Source organism: Aquarana catesbeiana, linkage group LG04 (genome assembly GCF_042186555.1).
Source record: "Aquarana catesbeiana isolate 2022-GZ linkage group LG04, ASM4218655v1, whole genome shotgun sequence".
Taxonomy (NCBI): Eukaryota; Metazoa; Chordata; class Amphibia; order Anura; family Ranidae; genus Aquarana; species Aquarana catesbeiana.
In genome coordinates, this window is record NC_133327.1 from 568,020,108 (window position 1) to 568,043,023 (window position 22,916).

At 41.3% G+C, this 22,916-nt stretch overlaps 1 long non-coding RNA gene across 11 annotated transcripts in view; it reads left to right on the plus strand.

Moving 5' to 3' along the window:
- Nucleotides 1-22,916, plus strand: part of LOC141140654 (uncharacterized) — a 905,916-nt gene that overhangs the window by 667,346 nt on the left and 215,654 nt on the right. For all 11 annotated transcript variants that reach the window (XR_012243967.1, XR_012243970.1, XR_012243966.1 and 8 more), the window contains one exon: nucleotides 16,175-16,412. This is a non-coding gene — a long non-coding RNA (uncharacterized lncRNA). The remainder of the gene's footprint in view (nucleotides 1-16,174; nucleotides 16,413-22,916) is intronic.

Consider the following 22,916-nt stretch of genomic DNA (forward strand, 5'->3'; position numbering starts at 1 on the left):
TACACATTCTGTATACAGAACACTGCCATATTGCATTGCACTTTACAGAAAATTACAGAGCTGCAGATTGAAAGGGAAAGGTAATTTTAATAACATTCAGTTACAAACTGACATGTGTCACAATTGCATATGCTATATTGTTATTTTTTTTTTTCATTTGCTATTTTTTAACCATGAAAGTGGAGTTATCCTATAAAGTAGTTCTAAGTGCTTGCAGACCAAAGAGTTACAAAGAAAACAGTTTGCAGTGAAACTCTGTTTGCAAAGTGCTAAATGAATATAAATGCAAATGACAAGGTAATGCTTTAAATCAAATCAATATAAATGCAAAAAATACAGTGATATTGAGTAGTACTGATCCTGATGACATTAATTTATGAAATGCATTGAGCAGAGCTTGATTACCGTTCGTCACTTTTGCTGATTGGTGAGCATGGTACATTCCATTAACAGGAAAGGGAACAACACACCAGCTCAGACTGTATATTCCATCTCTGTGTGTGCAATTTACTTTTATTTTTTACATAAATAAACTGGATTACATTATGTATGATTTCTTCTCTGTCTGATCTGTAATGGAATAATTATTGGAGAGAAGTGGAAGAGTTTAATCGCTTTGGGGGATCAGTTCCTTTTGGCCAGGTGGGTTGTCTCTAAAGGTCCTGTGACACTGGAGGAGACTGGAGGAGTGAAATATAGGAATTTAAAACCCAACCCAGAGCACTGATAGACCCGCCTATTCTTGTAAAGGGTCCATATTTTCAGGTGAGTTATCTTGGTCACTGGGATGATTGAGAGGCAGTATACAGATTGCACAGCTTTATTTGGAGTGTCTGGAAATGAGAAGCACATGGACTTGCACATTGGATACACAGACTGTATATAAACAAATTAACTACAAGAAGGCCTGGCTTGCAGTCTCCGCTCTAATTCATCCCAAAGGTGTTCTATTGGGTTGAGGTCAGTACTTTGTGCAGGCCTGTCAAGTTCCTCCACCCCAAACTCGCTCATCCATGTCTTTATGGACCTTACTTTGTGCACTGGTGTGCAGTCATGTTGAACAGGAAGGGGCCATCCCCAAACTATTCCCACAAAGTTGGGAGCATGAAATTGTCTTGGTATGCTGACACTTTAGGAGTTCCCTTCACTGGAACAAAGGGGCCAATCTCAACCCCTGAAAAACAACCCCACACCATAATCCCCCCTCCACCAAATGATTTGGACCAGTGCACAAAGCAAGGTGCTTTGGGCCAGTGCACAAAGTCCTGACCTCAACCCGATAGAACACCTTTGGGGTGAATTGGAGCGCAGACTGCAAGCCAGGCATTCTGGTCCACATCAGTGCCTGACCTCACCAATGCGGTTTTGGAAGAATGGTCAAGCATTCCCATAGATACACTCCTAAACCTTGTGTACAGCCTTCCCAGAAGAGTTGACTGTTATAGCTGCTATTAGCTTGAAGATCCCATGTAAAACCAGGTGCATTTACCTTTGATTAGATATATATTATGTACACATGATCATAAAATCCCCTATAAATAGAACACTTCCTAGCATCACCTGCCAACAGTACATGTCCAAGTGTGTTCATCAGTGATATAATGCCAATTCAACTGATTTTTTTTTTTTTTTTATTGTATTTGACTCTTCTTTCAGTTAGTTATTTAAAGTATCTAATTGAGGACCCCCGAACAATGTTGTCCCCTTGACAAAACAGTATTTTCTCATTTTGTAATGGTTTGAGGCTATGCTGCTAAATCTAAACACAAAATTAGTAATGCATCTAAAAATAATTTGGTACTCCATTTTCTAACAGAACAGTTAATTGTGCTTCTGCTGAACATTATCATATGAGTAAACTAAACCAGCAAGTAAAGAGGTAGATAGGTCGTTGAAAACATGGTTGTGTAATAATGGAAAGTACCTTGTCCTTAAATGACACAGAGAAGAAATTAAGTAACACAGCAATAGTTTGAAATGGGAAGGTCCATTTTTGGTTGACAGATGTTTTTAATTTGACCTTCTAGTTATGTACCTCTGAATCGAATACAGTCCAGACCCCTCTGGTTATGTTTAAACACACTTAGCTCACCAGAATATGGCATGTGCAGCAGTGCAATGACCTTTTTTAATTGTTACAGATTATAGATTGCTACAGTGATCATTGTTTTACAATGTAATTTATCTCTTGATACATGTTAAGGTGCCCTTACACAAACCGATCAAGACAAGGTAGTTTTTAACTTACATTTCATTAATGAATAAGTTATTCCTGACGTTTGCAACAAATATCCACAAAAAAAAAATGGTCAGGATGGAAGATGCTGTTCTAAAAGGGCTGCATCAGCAAGTATGGGTCAGCTTGGGACATCTTTATGGAAAAGTGCAAAGACGATCTACTCCTGCCAGGATAGAAGGTCTCATTTGCTTCCTCTTGAAATATCTTCATATCAAAGATTACATTTTTTTATTCTCCTTGTACAATCAGATCTTTCAAATCTTGATCATGCCTGTCCTGTAATCGTATTTCTAAGACTTAAAGTGATATATGTGTATGTAGAGTAATCGGTCTAGCTTGAGGAATCTTTACAGTCCTCTACTGTATAATCCTGGTGTTACTTTATCCACCAACCTATCTGTTTATCCATAATCCATGTCTTTTTTTTCACCTGTTTCCTTAGCTCAGTATATATAAACTGAGACAAAAATATATTGTTTGTATTGATACAAATACATACTTTTCCTGTAGAGGCTAGAAGAGACAGTACTGGCAAATTTAAGTTGGATACAAATTACATATTCCTTTCATAGTAACGCTGATCAGCCATTGGCAGAGTTCGTAAAATTATTACTGGCCCCTTTGCAAGATAAAGTGTGCATGTGCATCACACAATGTCAATAAGGCTACCAAATGAACAATGATCCTTAAGCCATGTCAGGCATAAGAGATGGCCTGAACTACTGTCAGATTATGGTTGGTGTTCCAAATTCATGCAATTAACTGCTTCAATACAGGGCATTTTCACCCCCTTCCTTCCCAGACCAATTTTTAGTTTTCAGCGCTGTCGCACTTTAAACGACAATTGCGCGGTCGTGCGACATTGTACCCAAACAAAATTGACGTCCTTTTTTCCCCACAAATAGAGCTTTCTTTTGGTGGTATTTGATCACCTCTGCGGTTTTTATTTTTTGCGCTATAAACAAAAGAAGAGCGACAATTTTGAAAAAAACACAATATCTTTTACTTTTTGCTATAATAAATATCCCAATTTAAAAAAAAAAAAAAAAATGTTTTCCTTAGTTTAGGCCGATACGTATTCTTCTATATATTTTTGGTAAAAAAAATTGCAATAAGCATATATTGATTGGTTTGCGCAAAAGTTATAGCGTCTACAAAATACGGGATAGATTTATGGCATTTAAAAAATATATATATTTATTTATTTTTTTACTAGTAATATCGGCGATCTGCGATTTTTTTCGTGACTGCGACATTATGGCTGACACATCGGACACTTTTGACACATTTTTGGGACCATTCACATTTATACAGCGATCAATGCTATAAAATTGCATTGATTACTGTAAAAATGTGACAGGCAGGGAAGGAGTAAACCACTAGGGGGACACGAGGGGTTAATTATGTTTCCTAGGGGAGTGATTCTAACTGTAGGGGGAGGGGACTCACTAGGGGAGGAGACCGATCGGTGTTCCTCTGTACTGGGAACACAGATTGGTCTCCTCTCAACTGACAGGACGTGGATCTGTGTGTATACACACACAGATCCACGGTCCTGCTCGGTTAACGGGCAATCGCGGGTGCCCCGCAGCAATCGCGGCCGCCGGGCACACGCACCGGGTCCCGAGCAATGCCACGGGCGCGCGAGCGCCCCCTAGAAGGCCGGGAAGCCCAGGACATCATATGACGGCCACCCAGGATGGGAGATCCCATCTGAGGCCGTCATTTGACTATGGGCGGGTAGTGAAGTGGTTAAAGCGGAGTTCCACCCAAAAAAAAAAAAAAATCAATTAATGAGCATAAAAGATAAAAAAAAAAAAAAAAAAAACATTTGGAGAAAAGTTTTTTTACTCACCTCTTAATGCCTGTTGCTAGGGGGTCCTGGGCTCCTGACGTCACTTCCCTCGGCACAGGAAGGGAGATCAGCTCTTCCCCCTCCCTCTAGGCAATCATCTGGGACACGTCACAGGTCCTAGATGATTGCGCAGCCAGTCACGGCACAGGGCGTGGCCCGCGCATGCGCAGTGGGTGCCCGGCTGTGAAGCCACAGCCGGGTGCCCACAGTTACAGTGCTGGCGCCACTGAGCGTAGGGGGAAATGAGTGGGGCTTCAATCCCCCGCATTGCTGGACCCAGGGACAGGTAAGTGTCCGATTTTTAAAAGTCAGCAGCTGCAGTATTTGTAGCTGCTGACTTTTAATTTTTTTTTTAAGCGGAACTCCGCTTTAAGTACTGGCGCTCTTTGTGGATCTCAGAGTTTCTAGTTTGATAGATGCCAAAATGCATATGGGGCTTGCAATCACTCCTATCTGAAAAAGCCAGCATTAAGATGAAATTCAACAAGTACACAATGCTATGGGGAAAAGGGGGGAGATAACTGTTTAACCGCTTCCCGACCGCTGCACGACAATATACGTTGGCAGAATGGCACGGGTGGGCAAAAGGGCGAACAGGTACGTCCCCTATAAGAAGCGGCTCCGCGCGCGCCACGTTCTCCGTGACCGCAAATCCTGTGGACTCGATGTCCGCCGGGTGCCCGCGATCATGTCACGGAGAGGTAGAAAGGGGAGATGCCTTTGTAAACAAAGCATTTCCCTGTTCTGCCTAGTGTCATGACAGAGATCACTGCTCTCTGTCATGGAGAGCAGAGATCGCTGTCATGTGTGTTGAAGCCCACCCCCCCACAGTTAGAATCACTCCCTAGGTCACACTTAACCCCTTCATCGCCCCCTAGTGGTTAACCCCTTCACTGCCACTGTCATTTGCACAGTAATTAGTGCATTTTTATAGCACTGATCACTGTATAAATGACAATGGTCCCAAAACAGCGTCTAAAGTGTCCGATGTGTCCGCCGTAATGTCGCAGTCATGATAAAAATCGCAGATCGCCACCATTACTAAGAAAAAATATAATAATAAAAAAAGCAAAAAAACTATCCCCTATTTTGTAGACGCTATAAATTTTGCGCAAACCAATCAATATACGCTTACCAAAAATATGTAGAAGACTACATATTGGCCTAAACTTTTTTTCAAAATTGGCGCTCTTTTTTTGTTTATAGCGCAAAAAATAAAAACTGCAGAGGTAATCAAATACCACCAAAAGAAAGCTCTATTTGTGGGAAAAAAAGGACTTCAATTTTGTTTGGGTACAACGTTGCACGACCACGCAATTGTCAGTTAAAGCGGCGCTGTGTGGAATCGCAAAAAAGTGCTCTGGTCAGGAAGGGGGAAAATCCTTCCGGGGCTGAAGGGGTTACAAGCAAAAACCGGGCTAAGATTGTTCCCACCACATTGCTTCACACCATTCTGAATATCACCGTATGGGAATTGGTGGCCACTCTTAAATCTTTTCTTTTTAATTATCAACACTCCCCACCGTGGAAGGGAGTTACCTACATAGCTACATAGTTGGTAAGGTTGAATAAAGACACCAGACTATCCAGTTCAACCTGTGTGGGTGTGTGTTCATGTCAAAAATAATTTACTGTATTCCTGTTTACTGTGTTATACTGTGCTAAGATACCCTTCCAAGAGTTTTTTAAAACTTCCCACTGACACCACCAATTGTGGAAGTGAATTCCACATCCTTACCGCCCTGACAGTGAAAAACCTCCTACGCAGATTAAGGTTAAACCATTTCTCCTCCAATTTCAATAAGTGGCCCGTGTCTTCTTGCACTCCTTGAGACTGAACAGTTTAATCCCTATGCTAGAATCACCATTGTGGTGTATGTACTGTATATCGCACTCACAACTGGGGTCTTGCAGTCCTTTTAACTTTGTTGCCCTTCTCTGGACTCTCCAGTTCCCACACCTCCCTCCTGAGGATTGGTGATCAGAACTGGATGGCATACTCCAGATATGGCTGAACCAGTTTTATGAAGTGGCAGGATTATAGTTTTATCTCTTGAGTAAATTCCCTTTTTTATGCATGCTAATGTTCTGCTAGCTTTTCTTGTTGCAGCTTGGCATTGCATGCCATTACTGAGTCTGTGATCTATTAGGACCACCAGATCTTTTTCTATTCTAGATTACCCCAGAGGTTCTCCCCGTAGCGAGTAACTTGCATTCATGTTTTTAGCACCCTAATGCATTACTTTACATTTTTCAACATTAAACCTCATTTGCCATGTAGTTGCCCACCCCACTATTTTATTGAGGTCTTCTTGTAAGGTTTCTATATCTTGCTGTAAAGTTATTGCCCTACTTAGCTTTGTATTTTCAGCAAACACTGAGATTGAACTATTTATGTATACCAACCTCATTATACGAATGTCATTTATGCATAAATTAAAGAGAATTGGTCCCAGGACAGAGCCTTGGGGTACCCCACTTACCACTCCAGACCATTTTGAGTACTGGCTGTTTATCACCACCCTTTGAACACGCCCCTGTAACCAGTTTTCTACTCATGTACATACCCTGTGGTCCATGCCTACAGACATCTGTTTGTAAATTAAGCATTTATGGGAAACTGTATCAAATGCTTTTTCAAAATCTAGATACACCACATCCACCAGTCTTCCCTTATCTAGATGGCAGCTCACCTCCTTGTAGAATGTAAACAGATTGGTTTGGCAAGAACGACCTTTCATAAATCTATGCTATTTACTACTAATAAAACTGTTTTCATCAGCAAATTCTTGGAGATAATCCCTTATCATCCCCTCCAATAGTTTACATATTAACAATGATAGACTGACTGGTCTGTAGTTCCCAGGTATTTCTTTTTTGGGCTATTTTTTTAATATTGGTACAGCGTTGGCCCCTCACCAATCAGCTGGTGCCATTCCTGCCTATAACCTGACTGAGTTCTTTGAGGACTCTTGGGTGTAAGCTATCTGGTCCTGGTAAATTATATGTGTTAAGATTTTCTAGTCTATTTCGGACACCAGCTTCTGTTAGCCACAAAGGTACTTCCTGTGATGTGTTACTAACAAAATACCTATGGTTGTTATACCCCTCCTTTTCCTTTGTAAAAACTGAGGACAAGAATGCCTTAATGCCTTAGGGATGAGCTTGATGTTCGGGTCGAATATAAGTTCGACTCGAACATCGGGTGCTCGCCCGTTCGCCCAAGAACGAACATTATGGGGCATTCGCAAATTCAAGCGCCGCGGAAAGCCTTCAGGCGGTGTATTACTCTATATATATATATATATATATATATATATATATATATATATATATATACACAGTCTAGTGTATATATATATATATATATATATATATATATATATATATATATATATATATATATACTCTGCATCCAGTGTAGCCTATATCTTCAGTGCATTCCGTGGTGTACTATTTCTGATATACTTCAGGCGGTGTATTAATATATATATATATATATATATATATATATATATATATATATATATATATACTCTGCATCCAGTGTAGCCTATATCTACAGTGCATTCCGTTGTGTACTGTTTTTACTATACTTCTGGTAGTGTACACGGTACACAATACAGTGCTGCCGTAGTGCAGTTGCTACTACTTGTCTGGTGATGTACACAGTACACAATACAGTGCACATTTCTGGTGGTGTACACAGTACGCAAGACAGTGCAGTTGCTATTACTTGTCTGGTGATGTACACAGTACACAATACAGTGCACATTTCTGGTGGTGTACACAGTACACAAGACAGTGAAGTTGCTATTACTTTTCTGGTGGTGTACACAGTACACAATACAGTGCAGCCGCAGTGCATTTGCTACTACTTTTCTGGTGGTGTACACAGTACACAATACAATGCAGCTGCAGTGCATTTGCTACTACTTTTCTGGTGGTGTACACAGTACACAATACAGTGCAGCCATAGTCCAGTTGCTACTACTTTTCTGGTGGTGTACACAATACAGTGCATCTGCAGTGCATTTGCTACTAGTTTTCTGGTGGTGTACACAGTACACAATACAGTGCAGCCGTAGTCCAGTTGCTACAACTTTTCTGGTGGTGTACACAGTACACAATACAGTGCAGCCGTAGTGCAGTTGCTACTACTTTTCTGGTGGTGTACACAGTACACAATACAGTGCAGCCGTAGTGCATTTTTCTACTACTTTTGTGGTGTTGTACACAGTACACAATACATTGCAGCCGTAGTGCAGTTGCTACTACACTTCTGGTGGTGTACACAATACAGTGCAACCATAGTGCAGTTGCTACTACTTTTCTGGTGGTTTACACAGTACACAATACTTTGTAGCCCTAGTACAGTTGCTACTACTTTTCTGGTGGTGTACACAATAGGCACCACCACTGCCCAAGGGCCCAATTTTTCTGTCCCTGTTTAACAGGGGCATGTAATTACAATTTATGATCTAATATTTCACAGCAGGGCCCATTCCTGCGCCCACCAAGAGTAACTGTGAGGGCTTACTGTGTTCTGGTACCACCAACACCTAAGGCCTAATTTTCTACAGAGTATATGTGGTAGTATATAGTATATATATAGTATATAGTATATATACTTCTGTTCAGAGTATATAGTGCCTGGGCCCCCCCACACCATTTTAAAAAAAAATTTGGGTGCAGGGTTCCCCTTAATACCCATACCAGACCCAAAGAGTCTGGTAATGGGCTGGGGGGGGAACACATGCCGTTTTTCTCAATGATTTTCATCTATATTGCCGGGACCCGACAATACATTACAGCCGAAAGCAGTGTTGAATCACTTTTTTTCCTTTAGAAATGTAATTTTACTGTGGTGTTATCGTTCTAAACACGGAAAACGACACTTTACAGGCATACTATAGACACCCCCCTGGTACGATATTTAAAGGAATATTTATTTTTATTGTTTCACTTTAAGCATTATTAAAATCACTGCTCCCAAAAAAATGGCCATTTTTAAAACTATTTCTGCATTGATGGCAATAACTTGCATATAAGCCTTTAAAATTAGCACTTTTGATTTTTTACATTCATGTCTCATAGACTTTAACTGTGTTCGAACAAACTTTTTGCATGTTCGCATGTTCTGCTGCAAACCAAACCGAGGGGTGTTCGGCTCATCCCTAGAATACATTTAGTGCAGTTGCCTTCTTGTCATTTGTAACCAACTTCCCTTTATCATCCTTTATGGGGCCAATATGCTCAGACCTCACTTTTATAGTGTTAATACAGTATATTTTAAACATTTCTTGGGATTTTTTTCACTCTCCTCCGCTGTGTCTCTCGTGCTCTATTTTAGCCACCCTGATTGTGCTCTTACACTTCTTATTGCATTACTTGCAGTGTTGGAATGTTGACAATGACCCCTCTGCTTTATATTTTTTAAAGGCCAATTTTTTTCTCTTTATTATGTCTTTTACGGTAAAGTTTAACCATCCAGGTTTAACCTTAGCTCTTTTATATTTATTGCCCATTGGCATGCACTGGATAATATGTTTATTTAATATGCTTTTAAAGTACTCCCATTTTTCCTCAGTGTTTAATGTTTCTAGGATTCAGCCCAAGTTCACACTGACTGCGGGAATGAAATCGTGCGAGTTCAGCTGAACTCGCACGATTTTATTCCCGCATGTTAGTCCCGACTTCGGGGGTGATTTCAGAGACATCTGTGCGGGTTTCTACACAGATGTCAATTGAAATTGCACCCTGAAATTGCCAAAAGTAGTACAGAAACTACTTTTGGGAAACGGTGCAGCCCCGCAAATGCAGGCTTGGAAACCACATGGTATAAAGGCCATGAGGTGTACGAAGGTGGTGCTGTTCCTAATGACATCTGCATGGCAAAATGCGTAGGGTGAAGCTTACAGCTTTACTGCGCTACTTCTGGTTTTGGAGTTTCTGGTCTGTGGAACGCAAGGCGTCCCAGACGATTTTGTTGTATATCGTGTACTACATTTTGGCACTGGTGACAATGCTTTTTACTAAACTTTTATGCAATAAACTTTTAATTACGGATTTATACAATGTGATCCCCTTTTTTCTTATCCATCTATATGTGAGTAAATTGAAAGATTGTGGCTATCAAAGAGGGAACGCAGGACAAAGAGCTGACTCCATTGTGAGGCCCCCCTGCAGGGGTACATCCCTTTGGTGAGTGCAGACCTGAGGGGGGAGCACATGTGAAGAGTCACTAAATTTGTCGATTAAAATAATTTTTCCACTTTACCACAATTTTTTATGAACTTTAATATTGAATGGATTCTATATGATTTTTTTGTTATATTGATGTTCTTTTGCTGATCTATACAGTTTGGAATCACTAAAGAAATGGACACTTGTTGGACACATACTCATTGATCAGTTTTTTTTAACACTTTATTAAGTGTGTTTGCACATTTAACACATTTGCACTTTATATGATGATGTCTTAAAGTGATAGTACACTTTTTTCATTTTTTTCATTTTTTCATTCTATTTTTCATTTAATCTTCCAAAGATTTTTATTAACATACTCTGTCACATTGGTAACACTTAGCAGCGCCAATCTTACCCATATATAAATTTCTCATATTCCAGCACTGATCCCACACCTGTGGGTACAGCTGGGGGAGGCTGCAGCTACACCATATTGTTTTTTATATTCATTCACTATTGTCACACAACTGGGTGGGCTTGGAGCGCAGTGCTCTGTGCCCTGAGCCCACCCCTTTTTGAAGCCTATTATATTAGAGCCTCTGGCTCTAATCACATGCTTAAAAAAAAAACACCCCCTATTGGAATCCATGAATCCATGCATCTGGCGCCCTGCATGTAGATTAGGGGGCCGGATCCATGGATGGGGGGCATGCCTGTGCGCCCCTAAGGGATGGGCTATCACTGCATTTAGATATTTGTATATTGTGATAATTTATCTTAAAGTGTTACTAAAGGCAACATTTTTTTTTATTAAAATAACAAACATGTTATACTTACCTGCTCTGTGCAATGGTATTGCCTTGATTCTCCTCTTCTGGGGTCCCCAGCGGTGATCCCAGCTCCTCCTTGGCTTCTTGGGACTACCAAAGCCAGCCGCTGGCTATGGGGAGAGTGTAGTCCCTGCGCTCCTGACCTGTGTGTATATGGAGCCGCACTCCATAGACTTACACAACGGGACTTAAGCCCGCTTTCCACTTCCTCCTCACTGTATTTGATTGACAGCAGCAAGAGCCAATGGCTCCTGCTGCTGATCGAATGCTGCGTAAAGAGGAAGAGTGAAGAATAGATGCAGCCATGCACAGTGAAATGGGAGCACAGGGAGACTGAATTTTTTTTTTACCTTAATGAAAACAATGCATTAAGATAAAAAATGTTTTTAGGTTTAGTAACACTTTAGGCGTATCTTCTCCAGTGAGAATAAGTTTATTTTTTGTAGCTGTTCCTCATAACTAAGGTCTTCCAGTCCCCATCTTAGCTTTGTTCTCTTCTCTGGACTCTCTCCAGTTTCAGCACATCCTTTCTGGGGACTGGTGCCCAAATGTGGCTGAACTAGAGTTTTGTAAGGTGGTAGAATTATAGTCTTATCTCCTGAGTGAATACGCTTTTAATGCATGCTAAAAGCCTGCTGGCCTTGCATGCTGCAGCTTGGCATTCCATGCTATTGCTGAACTTGTGATCTACTGGGATCCCAGATCCTTTTCCATCATAAGTTCTCCCAGAGGTTGTCCCCTTAAAAAGTAACTTGCATTCATATGTTTAGTCCCCAAATGCATTACTTTAAATTTTTGAATATTAAACCTAATTTGCCATCTAGTTGCTCACCCCTCTATTTTTATCAAGGTCTCATTGAAAAGATGGTTTATGTGGTTGTGAAGTTATTACCCTGCTTTGTTTTGTATGATCAGCAAATGCAGAGACTGAACTATTCATACCCACCTCAATATCATTTATGAATAAGTTAAACAAAATTGTTCCATGGACAAAACTTTAAGGTACCCCACTTACAACGCCAGACAATTCAGAAGATACACTATTTATAACCAACCTCTGGATGGGGGTACCCCTAAGGGCCACTGACACTGTCCTCAACACTGTATCTCTATCTTCCACCTGACTGCCCCTGCTGGCATGGCCCATATCTATTTATGGAGTGGTCTCAGCCCCCTGCCAGCCTACCTCTAAAGATTGGCTGGGGCTCCATAATGATTCAAGGCAGCTCCTCCTAACATCCACCCACTAATTCTAGAAGATTCTACAACCTTCTAGACCAGGGGGAGGCACCAGAGGGCTGTCAGGATGAGTAATCCAGCCTTCAATCTTACTGAACCCTGACCCAGATTCCATGACTCAGACTTCGCTCTGAGCCAAACTATATTTTACCTACTCTAAATTCTAACACACCCTGTACTAACTTCTAGCACATGCTAGAGAGTGCTACACATATAATTACAAAATATACATAGAAGAATAAAACTGCCAATCAGCCTACTATGTTGAATGGTCCCACTCTGAACATAAGGGGAAAGAAAAGCAGCAAAGCTGGAGAAATATGTGTAAATAAAAAATAAAATGTTTTTAATAATTAATGACAAAAATGTAATCCTAAAACCATGGTCACTTTCATATGTACACATATCTGAGCTAGATAGAGGACATAAATATGTCAATTGTATCAGGCTTGTCCTTTTGAAAACCCCTGTACAGCATACAAAGACGGGCCAACTAGTGTAATCCATGTCCCATCAAGGTAAATTAAGAAACGTGTATCAAACTGCATTGCAAGAATTTTTTAGCAGCTAAAAAATTTGCTAAAAGCTCTGGGTACATTTATCTTTTGGTCAGTAAGGAAGATATTCGGTGTGTTGTAGATTGCCTTTTTATATTATCTACCACATTATTGAGTACCTTGTTACCATTTTGGCATGTGACACGAGATTCATTTCAGTCACTACATCTGAGCAATTGATTATTGAAGCCTGCCTAGGTACACCCACTCGTCCAGACTGACATCCACCCATGAAGGCATGTTGATGTTTGCACCTCCCAGGAACCAGCCCACTGCTTTCATCAAGGCTGAGGGTTCTTGAGAGGAACACTAAGGCAGGATTCTGTGCTGTTTTAGGGTGTACAGCACCCTGACAGCCTGTCCCACCAGCCAGGATCTGTCTGCATTATCAGTTTGAGATATTTTGAATTGATAAGTTGTTACATTTGGATACTCTACTTTCTTGTATATAGGACTCTGTGGGGTTGATTTACCAAACGCAAATAGACTGTTCAGTTTGCAGGGGGAGATTCCCCCAGAGCCTTGTAAATAACGTGAAGCTCTGCTGGCTTCCATCATCCAAACACGTGCAAGCAAAAATGCATTTTTTTTTACATTTTATTTTTTTTTGCTTGTGATTGAGTATTGTTTGCAAAGTATAATGTTACCACATTCATTAACTAATTCAAGTCTTTGGGCATATGAAATACATTCAAAGAGCGAACCCTTAATGACAAACTAATGGCTAACCAAGCTTGTCACGAGCTTCCATTTGGCCAGTCCACAATTTCTCCATTCTATTGGATCTATTGCTTGGTTTATTTAATAGTGTACTTAGGATCGTTATCATGTTGAAAGATCCATTTCTGTCTCATCTTAAAGTGGATCTACACTGTATCTGAACACCACAAAACAAAGCCACTATTTCATACATTTTTAGTATTCAAAGCAAACTCCCCCATCCATGTCTCCATGCTTTATTTCAGACATAAGGGAATTCTTACCTGAGAAAACCCCTCCTGAAGACTCCAGGGATATATGGCATTGTTTGCCTAGGTATAGAAAACAGGATAAAGTCCAAAAGAAATCCCTGAAAAGTGCTAAACGGAATCACTGATGGGAGATACAGGTAACAGGTGTGTGCACTAAGGCAAAGTTACCAACAGGTGTGTAAAAAACAGTACGTTTAATAAAAGCAGTAAAATGTCAAGCCACGATATAATGGCAGTGAATAACAATGTATTTATCGACCCCACAGCATGACAGAGCAAGGCAAAGACTCACTACATGGGCCGCAGTGCACACACCTGCTACCCGTATCTCCCATCAGTGATTCCGTTTAGCACTTTTCAGGGATTTTTTTTTCTGGAATTTGTTTCAGCACCACTCCTGGTGCTCAGTTCCCACATAGCTGCTACATGGATTCCAGTTTAATATTGCACACCTTTTTGGAGGAAGGTTGTTCCTGGTTCTGGTAGTGCCAGACTTTTGTTTTTTTTATAGAAACCAGAAAGTAACTGAAGAAATGGATAAAAACATTTTAAAACAAGTAAAAAAAACTGTACCTTCCTATCTATTTACTAATGCTAGCCACATTAAGATTAAAAATAGTCCACGTTGATTGAGAGAGTGAAATTCCACTTTAAACTTTCAGAGAGATGACCTGGTATTCTCATCTGACTCTGAGGCCTCAAACCATAACATTTCCACTACCATACTTCACATTTGGTATGAGGCCCTTATGAAATGATGTCTTTTGTTTTCCCTAATATACTGTATCTACTTTCACTATGGCCAAACAACTCTAGTTTTGATTCATTAGTCCACAGCACATTGTTCCTGAATGCTTGCTCCTTGCCCAAATATTAAACAGCCTACTATAGTTTTGCTCTAAAGTTCTTTTTGGGCCACACTTTTTTTTTGCTGGCACATCTCCCATGCATAATAAATTGGGGCAATCTACAATTTTTCATTGTAGATACATCTAGTTTAACATTAATTGTAGATAGCAAGTAACCTGCTGATCCCACAATTAATTCCTGGGGTTCTTTGAGACTTCTTTAGCATCAAAAGGTTAACTTTAGGGTTGAATTTGCTTAAATAAAACAGGTTGTACCTGCATGCTCCCAAATGAGGTTCTAATCAATGCCACCTAATCTGGAATCTGATTTGAATATAAATTTATGAAGTTGAAGTGGTGGAAATGTAGGGGTGTCCTTACTTTTTCCATGTGACAAATCTGCATTTGTTCATTTGAATGCACCATGTCCATTTCATGTGTAATCTGTTCAAGTATATCACCTTTATCTATAGGCACAGTTTAAATGAAGATTACTATTTGAAAAAAGTTTGAATTCAACAAGTTCCTTGGGGTGTATTTATGCTTTCACATTACTGTATAGATAATATACCACTGGTATAGTTATGAAGCAAATATGCAGTTTAGTCTTTTTGGGATAAAATATTGTGTACAATCAGACCATTTGGTAAACTATGTCTCCTTATCACCAGAATGTCAATACTAAACATCGTATCGGGTAATAAAGTCACTAAATGCTTCAGAAACTTTTATCAGTTATATCCATAGCAACTAAGAAAAGCAATCTTAACTAAATTGATTTATCCTGAACCCCTCACACTGAAACTCTAGATAGACTTATGTTTATTTTCCAAATGGACTAGAAGCAGCCATGTTTAAGGAATCACAGACACAATTACTTTTCAAAATGTGGGAATCTTTTATTGATACTTTACCAAATTTGACATAGTAAAAAGTAATACAAAATTTTACAGTGACTCTATGCTTTATCACAAGAACAATTTCTAATGAACCCTGGTCCAACTGATGTGATCAACAAGGGCTAGGTGTGTGATAGGGTAGGAATACCACACTTTTGACCTATTAGACTTTGTGGTTCTACCTTGTGTTCCCCTTCCAACATCATATCTAGAACTCTGTACTATGAGCCACCTACCACTGATCCATCCACCTTGACCTCTACTTCCAGAAACTGTGCCTTACTTTGACATGAATATCATGATAATTTCACAATTATTATTGTATATTGCAACACCATGTTATGTCTGTAATGTTAGGAAATTATTCTATTATCCTATTACCTATTAAAAAAATTTACAATACAAAGTGTTATTCAGGACATCAAAATTCATTGACACTAAAAAATCAATAGCAATATTAAATTTGATTGCAGTTGTGATATTGATGTCAGCTGATGGAGCTATGGATAAGATTTATTTTGTTCTGTTTTTCTTTTTGCTCTTGCAGCAAGACTTGAACTGCAGGTTGCAAATCAATTCCCAGAAGGTGTGCTGTATGCCATTGGAAAAGGATTGGGGTAGTGGCAACACTGGATAGATTTGCATGAAGAATATTGGCTGTGTTGGTATCTGGAGCACACAAAAGTTGGACAATGTTAGAGACAGGCTTCAGTTCTCGTTGCAGGACTATCGTTTTATGGATTATTGTTTTTGTTCCAGACTGCGCACCCAAAGACACAAAACAGGTAAATACTGTTTAACTTTATATATATTTATTTCTGAATCTGTGTTTGCGAGAGTATTAGTGTATTATCCCAGTAATTAGCCTCCACCTGATGCTGGCTGCTGGGAAGGTATAAAACCTCTCCCTTGATTTTCATCAGGATTTCAGTGTTTTGCCTGCCATATACCTGCTTGCTGATTATCCACAATCCCTGCCTTACCCGGTATCTTGCAACTAGTTCTGTGTACCCCATCTCTGCTCCCAATGTTCCCATTCCTGATCATGCATTGTTATGTCAGCTTCCCGCCATTTGTATATAGTGTATCATAATTTGGTTATTGGTTTAGTTTTGCTTCACTATCATGTTTATTTTTCACTTTTGCTTTAGTTATTACCTGTTGATGTTGGATTGGTGTTATGTGCATCAATAAACCTTATTTTAATCTTACTCAGTCTGATTCCAGTTTTAAGTACAGCTATACTGAACTGATGAATCTTGCTGCCGCTGGATACCTGCACTCGGTATCCCTTACATCTAGTCTTCCATATGTAGGAGTGTATATCACTCAAATCTATAATTTGCCATATGTAACAAACTAGTTGTTTTTAGCGAACTATATCAACTTTTGGAATGTGGAAATTGTTGTCCAATTCTTGGTGCGGTAGAATCAATTCAATAAACATGTCTTGTCTACTGAAACTATTGGGGTTGATTTACTAAAGGCAAACAAGCTGCTTACTTTGCAAGAGAACTTGTACTTTATAAGGGAATTTGCCCTAGTGCTTGGTGAATTTGGTCCCTTTTCACTATGCAGAGATTATTCAATCACGTGCAGGGAAAATAATAATTAAAAAAAAACAGTAGTTTGCTTGCATATGATTGGATGATGGAAATCAGCAGAATGTCACCTCATTCACTAAGCTCTGGTGCAAATTCTCTTGCAAAGTGCACCTTCACTATTCTATTTGCTTTTAGTAACTCAATCCCATTGTTGCATCTATGAACCTTTCCAATTGTTGTCCAAGCCATATCCTATGCATAGAACAGCACGATCTGTTAAAATTTATATGGGCTACTATAAAGCATAGGATAGTGACCACAATCGTATACCATCACAGACATCATCAGGTGGATTGGGAGTTTCACACGTATTAAATTACTACACTGCAGGACAGATAGCCCCTTTGACAACACTTCACACCACCTAGGAATTTCCTTTATGGCATTACCTAAATATTATGGAGTTCTTACAGATTCCAGTCAACAATTTATTCTGGCTTCAACCACAACATTGCCTACATATTTGGGACCCAACATTGTGCCAGTCCTTGGTCAAATGGCATATCATTTAATCTCCTATTGCACTTATATCCCCCATTTAACCGTGGTAGGAATACTACATTTCCCCCTATTCAGTCTAGTTCAGTTCCATGTGAAACCCTACACTTTTAACCACTGGCCATTTCATGCACTCAGATATGCCTATAACTTTAGGGTAGAATAAAATATTTCATCATTTTAAGTCCAGTCCTGGATCTAATTTCTTCATTCTATATATATAGAGATCAACTCTACATAACACTCTAACAAACTTTTATATATGGAGAATTGGGGGGGCGGGACTTTGAGTGAAGCACACGGATGTAATAGAGAAGTAAATTGGAAAATGTTTTTTTATTTGAGTCAATTCATAGAACAAAGGTTGGGGGTATACAATTCATTACATAATGTATATCGATACTTAAAGGTCAATCTCACACATAAATACATTGTCCAACCAGAGTTTAAAACAGTATTTTACAAATACACTGGTCACATAATAACATGATTAATTGCATTATAGAAAATACTCATAAAAATAGCTAGCGCATTAAAGCGTCAATAGAAATACTGGTTAAGGTAAGATAAGTAGGAAAAATGATATAAAAACATACATCTTGGCTCTATTAGGAAATATAAGGCAGTATTATACAGTTGCACAGGTCACATAAGTACGTGATTAATTGCAGTGTAAATAATACTAAGAACGGAAATATGATGCATTAAAGCATCACTTGAGAATAAAGGAGAAAATAAGCTTGGTAGAGAGGAACGGCCATAGTGAATTCATGAATATGTTGTTATAACGGTAGTTGTTAGCTCCCTGTCACGTCCCGGAGCTGTGACGCGCACTGTGGGTTTCCCCTCCGCCCCCTTCTGACGTGGGGTGGGCAGGGTTTCCCCCACTGCTCGTCAGCGCCATGCCCTCTGTGTCAGCTGTTTGGCGTCCTCGAGGCACCTATAAATCAGCCGGCCGGCTTACCATCTTCAGCATTAGGGAGACTCGGTTGACGCCTTTGGCTGGTCATGCTTGGCTGAGCTGGCGTCCAGACTCCTGGCGTGTCCCCTGCCCCCCAGCCTGCTGTTGCATGACGTTGGAGGCTGGTCTTGGACGGCTCTCCTTGCGAGGGCTTCCCCCCAAATTGGGATCCGCACCTTTGTCTCTAGTGCATATCTCCCTTATCACACCACTCCTCTCTTGGCTCCCTTGTCCAATTTACTTTGCAGCAGGTAACTATATTTTCACCATTTTACCCTCACCGTCCTTTCTTTCCCCCCCCCCCTCTCTCCCCCCTTTTTTCCTACTTTGTACTTTTTCTCGTTTCCTTCCAACACTCCACTTTTCCTTTTCACTCTGCTTTTCACTCCTTTTCACTCTTCATCACTTCACTTTCTAATCATTCCCTCCCATATCCTCATTGCACTTCATTCACAGGCTTTTTCCTCCAGCAGGTTCCCCCTCCTGGGGCCATTCCTCTCTTCCCTTCACTACACACCATCTCCACTTCTCCACTTCCTGACCAATTTGGGATTTTGCCCCTGCTGGTTTTGTGCTGCCCGGACATGCCCCCTCAGCTCCGTGATGTGGCATCTTTGGCCGGTATGACTCACGCGGCTGTGCTCTCCCCTTTGTGCGGACACACTCATGTAAGTTTGTGGGACAATTGTATGGATGTGTGGGGGTTTTCACATTTTCTGCATTTGCCCACTCATTTTTCAGATTATCAATATGTCCTTATCTCTATTTCTAGATGATTATTACGGTCTTGCTCCTGACGAGTGACTTTAAGGTCCCGTAACGCGTAGAGCTAACAACTACCGTTATAACAACATATTCATGAATTCACTATGGCCGTTCCTCTCTACCAAGCTTATTTTCTCCTTTATTCTCTTCTGCTTTAATGCATCATATTTCCGTTTTTAGTATTATTTACACTGCAATTAATCACGTACTTATGTGACCTGTGCAACTGTATAATACTGCCTTATATTTCCTAATAGAGTCAAGATGTATGTTTTTATATCATTTTTCCTACGTATCTTACCTTAACTAGTATTTCTATAGACGCTTTAATGCGCTAGCTATTTTTATGAGTATTTTCTATGATGCAATTAATCATGTTATTACGTGACCGGTGTATTTGTAAAATACTGTTTTAAACTCTGGTTGGACACTGTATTTATGTGTGATGATTGACCTTTAAGTATCAATATACATTATGTAATGAATTGTATAACCCAACCTTTGTTCTATGAATTGACTCAAATAATAAACCATTTTCCAATTTACTTTTCTATTGCATCCGTGTGCTTCACTCAAAGTCCCGCCCCACAATTCTTCTTTAAACTTAATGGGATGGAGGATGGGATCTGTACGGTCCCCTATCCTCATATAAAGTCCCACCATATTCATTTTTTCGTTAAACTTTTATATATGATCAGGTGAAAAGAAGACCTGTGATGTATCCTTGAATGAACAAAAGAGAACAGTTTGGTTACAGGTGGCCAAAAGCTCATCCAATGTTGTAGCCCTAGAAAATGTACATGTATGATTCTTACCCCTGTATAGAATTTCCAAATATACTCCTGTCATAAACTAGATGTGACCAGAACTGTGTGACTGCAACAGAGTAAACCAAACATAAGTAGGTGAAAGTAAGTGATTTTATTAAGATAAATGCATATAATGTGAATACACCACCAATACCAAACAGAGTGAGTAAACCAAATAACAGTGACAACAAACCAACCAGTATATATAACAAAGGGAATACCAGAATCGTAGTCAAGCCAGGCCAGGGTCATAAACAGGAGGTCAGCAGATGGGGGGACAAGTACTGCATGCCAAATGACAGATATTACCAGCGGATGGAACATTTCCTGACAGTACCCCCCCCCCAAAGGAGCGGCCTCTGGACGCTCCAACTGGTTGTAATTGTCCATAGTCCATGGCATCAAGCAGAACAACGATAGGGGTACATCAGGCTGGGCAACAGGCACTTCAGGCTGGGCATCAGGCACTTCAGGCTGGGCATTAGGCACTTCAGGGCAGACAGCAGGCTCCGGGTCATTGTGGGCACGGGCACTTCAAGATGGGCAGCAGGCATGGGCACTTCAAGCTGGGCAGCAGGCACAGGCACATTAAGTGGGGCAACAGGCACATCAAACGGGGCATCAGGTACATCAAGCTGGCCAGCGGGCACTTCAAGCTGGGCAGCGGGCACAGGCACTTCAAGCTGGGCAGCAGACATGGGCACTTCAAGCTGGGCAGCAGGCACAGGCACTTGAAGCTGGGCAGCGGATAGAGGCTCATCAGGCTGGGCAGCAGACAATGGCACATCAGGCTGGGCAGCAGACAGTGGCACATCAGGCTGGGCAGCGGACAGGAACACATCATGTAGGGCAGCAGATAGGAACACATCAGGCTGGGCAGCAGACAGTGGCACATCAGACTGGGCAGCAGACAGGGCACATCAGGCAGGGCAGTGGACAGGAACACATCATGCAGGGCAGTGGACAGGAACACATCAGGCTGGGCAGCGGATAGTGGCACATCAGGCTGGACAGCAGACAGTGGCACATCAGGCTGGACAGCAGACAGTGGCACATCAGGCTGGGCAGCAGACAGAGGCTCATCAGGCTGAGCAGCGGACAGTGGCACATCAGGCTGAGCAGCAGACAGAGGCACATCAGGCTGGGCAGTGGACAGTGGCACATCAGGCTGGGCAGCGGACAGGAACACATCAGGCTGGGCAGCAGACATGAACACATCAGGCTGGGCAGCAGACAGGAACACACTAGACTGGGCAGCAGACAGTGGCACACCAGGCTAGGCAGCAGACAGAGGCTCAGCAGGCTGGGCAGCAGGCAGAGGCTCATCAGGCTGGGCAGCAGGCTCCAGGTCGTCGAGTTGGGCAGCAGGCAATGAGACATCAGACTGGAAAGTGGGCACATCAGACTGGAAAGTAGGCACTGGCTCTTCAGGCTGGTACGTTGGCTCTGGCTCTTTAGGCTGGTACGCTGGCTCTGGCTCTTCAGGCTGGTACGCTGGCTCTGGCACCTCCGGCTAGAACACTGGCACCTCTGGCTGGAACACTGGCACTTCAGGCTGGGACTCTGTTACCTCCGGCTGGAACTCTGCTACTTCAGGCTGGGACAGATTGGTGGGTGTGGAGGCAGGTTGGGTTAATGGCAGGAACATTTTGGTTGGGAAAAACTTTTGTTTTTTCTTTGGCTTAGACATTGAAGCTCTGTGGGGGGGGGGGGGTGCAGCAGACTGGAAAGATGGATTGAGATATGGCAGAAAAGAGCTAACAGCAGCTGGGGGAAGTTCTTGTGGATTAGTGGGCAGCTGAGAAGAGGCAGGTGGGTTGAATGCAGGATAGGTACAGGGAGCAGAGACCGGATATGAGTATTTGGTTGGGAGCAACGTATACTGGGCTGCAACTGAGTTTGGCATGGGTGATGGGGAGACAGACTTTTGGGCAGGCAGGTGTCTGATGGCAGAGGTGGTTTGTTGTGGGTTGGTTGGGGCTAGTTGTAACATATAAGCCCATGCTGAGAGTATTGGTTGGACAAAGAACGGATCACATTCTGCCTGTCTAACAAGGGTCTGTACTAAATGAATACATTCCATAAGTTTCTGCTGAGGACAAATGGAATAGTGCTCAAAAAAGCATGCGGAATCATCCTCTAACAGCCACACCAGAGACTCCACCTGATCAGCACTGAAAGGGGGAGAAAAATCATCACCGGTCTTTGGAACACAGAACAGGGCTAGCTCAGCACATATTTGGATCAAAGGCCGCACATCCCCAAACAACATACAGCCCTGGTCAACCAGGGAGTGAGCCGGATTATCTCAAGCAGCTGGTCATTGGTCCACTCTTTCAGTGTCTGGCGGAGATACTCGCTGCTCTCTGACACCAGCAGAGCATAATAAGAAATCACATTAGGATTCATTCCAGCAAAGCCAACAGAACCGAGATGGTTCCTCTGTGCAGCGACTTCTGGTCCGGGATGTCCTTGGTGTCTGTCATAAACCGGATGTGACCAGAACTGTGTGACTGCGACAGAGTAAACCAAACATATGTAGGTGAAAGTAAGTGATTTTATTAAGATAAATGCATATAATGTGAATACACCACCAATACCAAACAGAGTGAGTAAACCAAATAACAGTAACAACAAACCAACCAGTATATA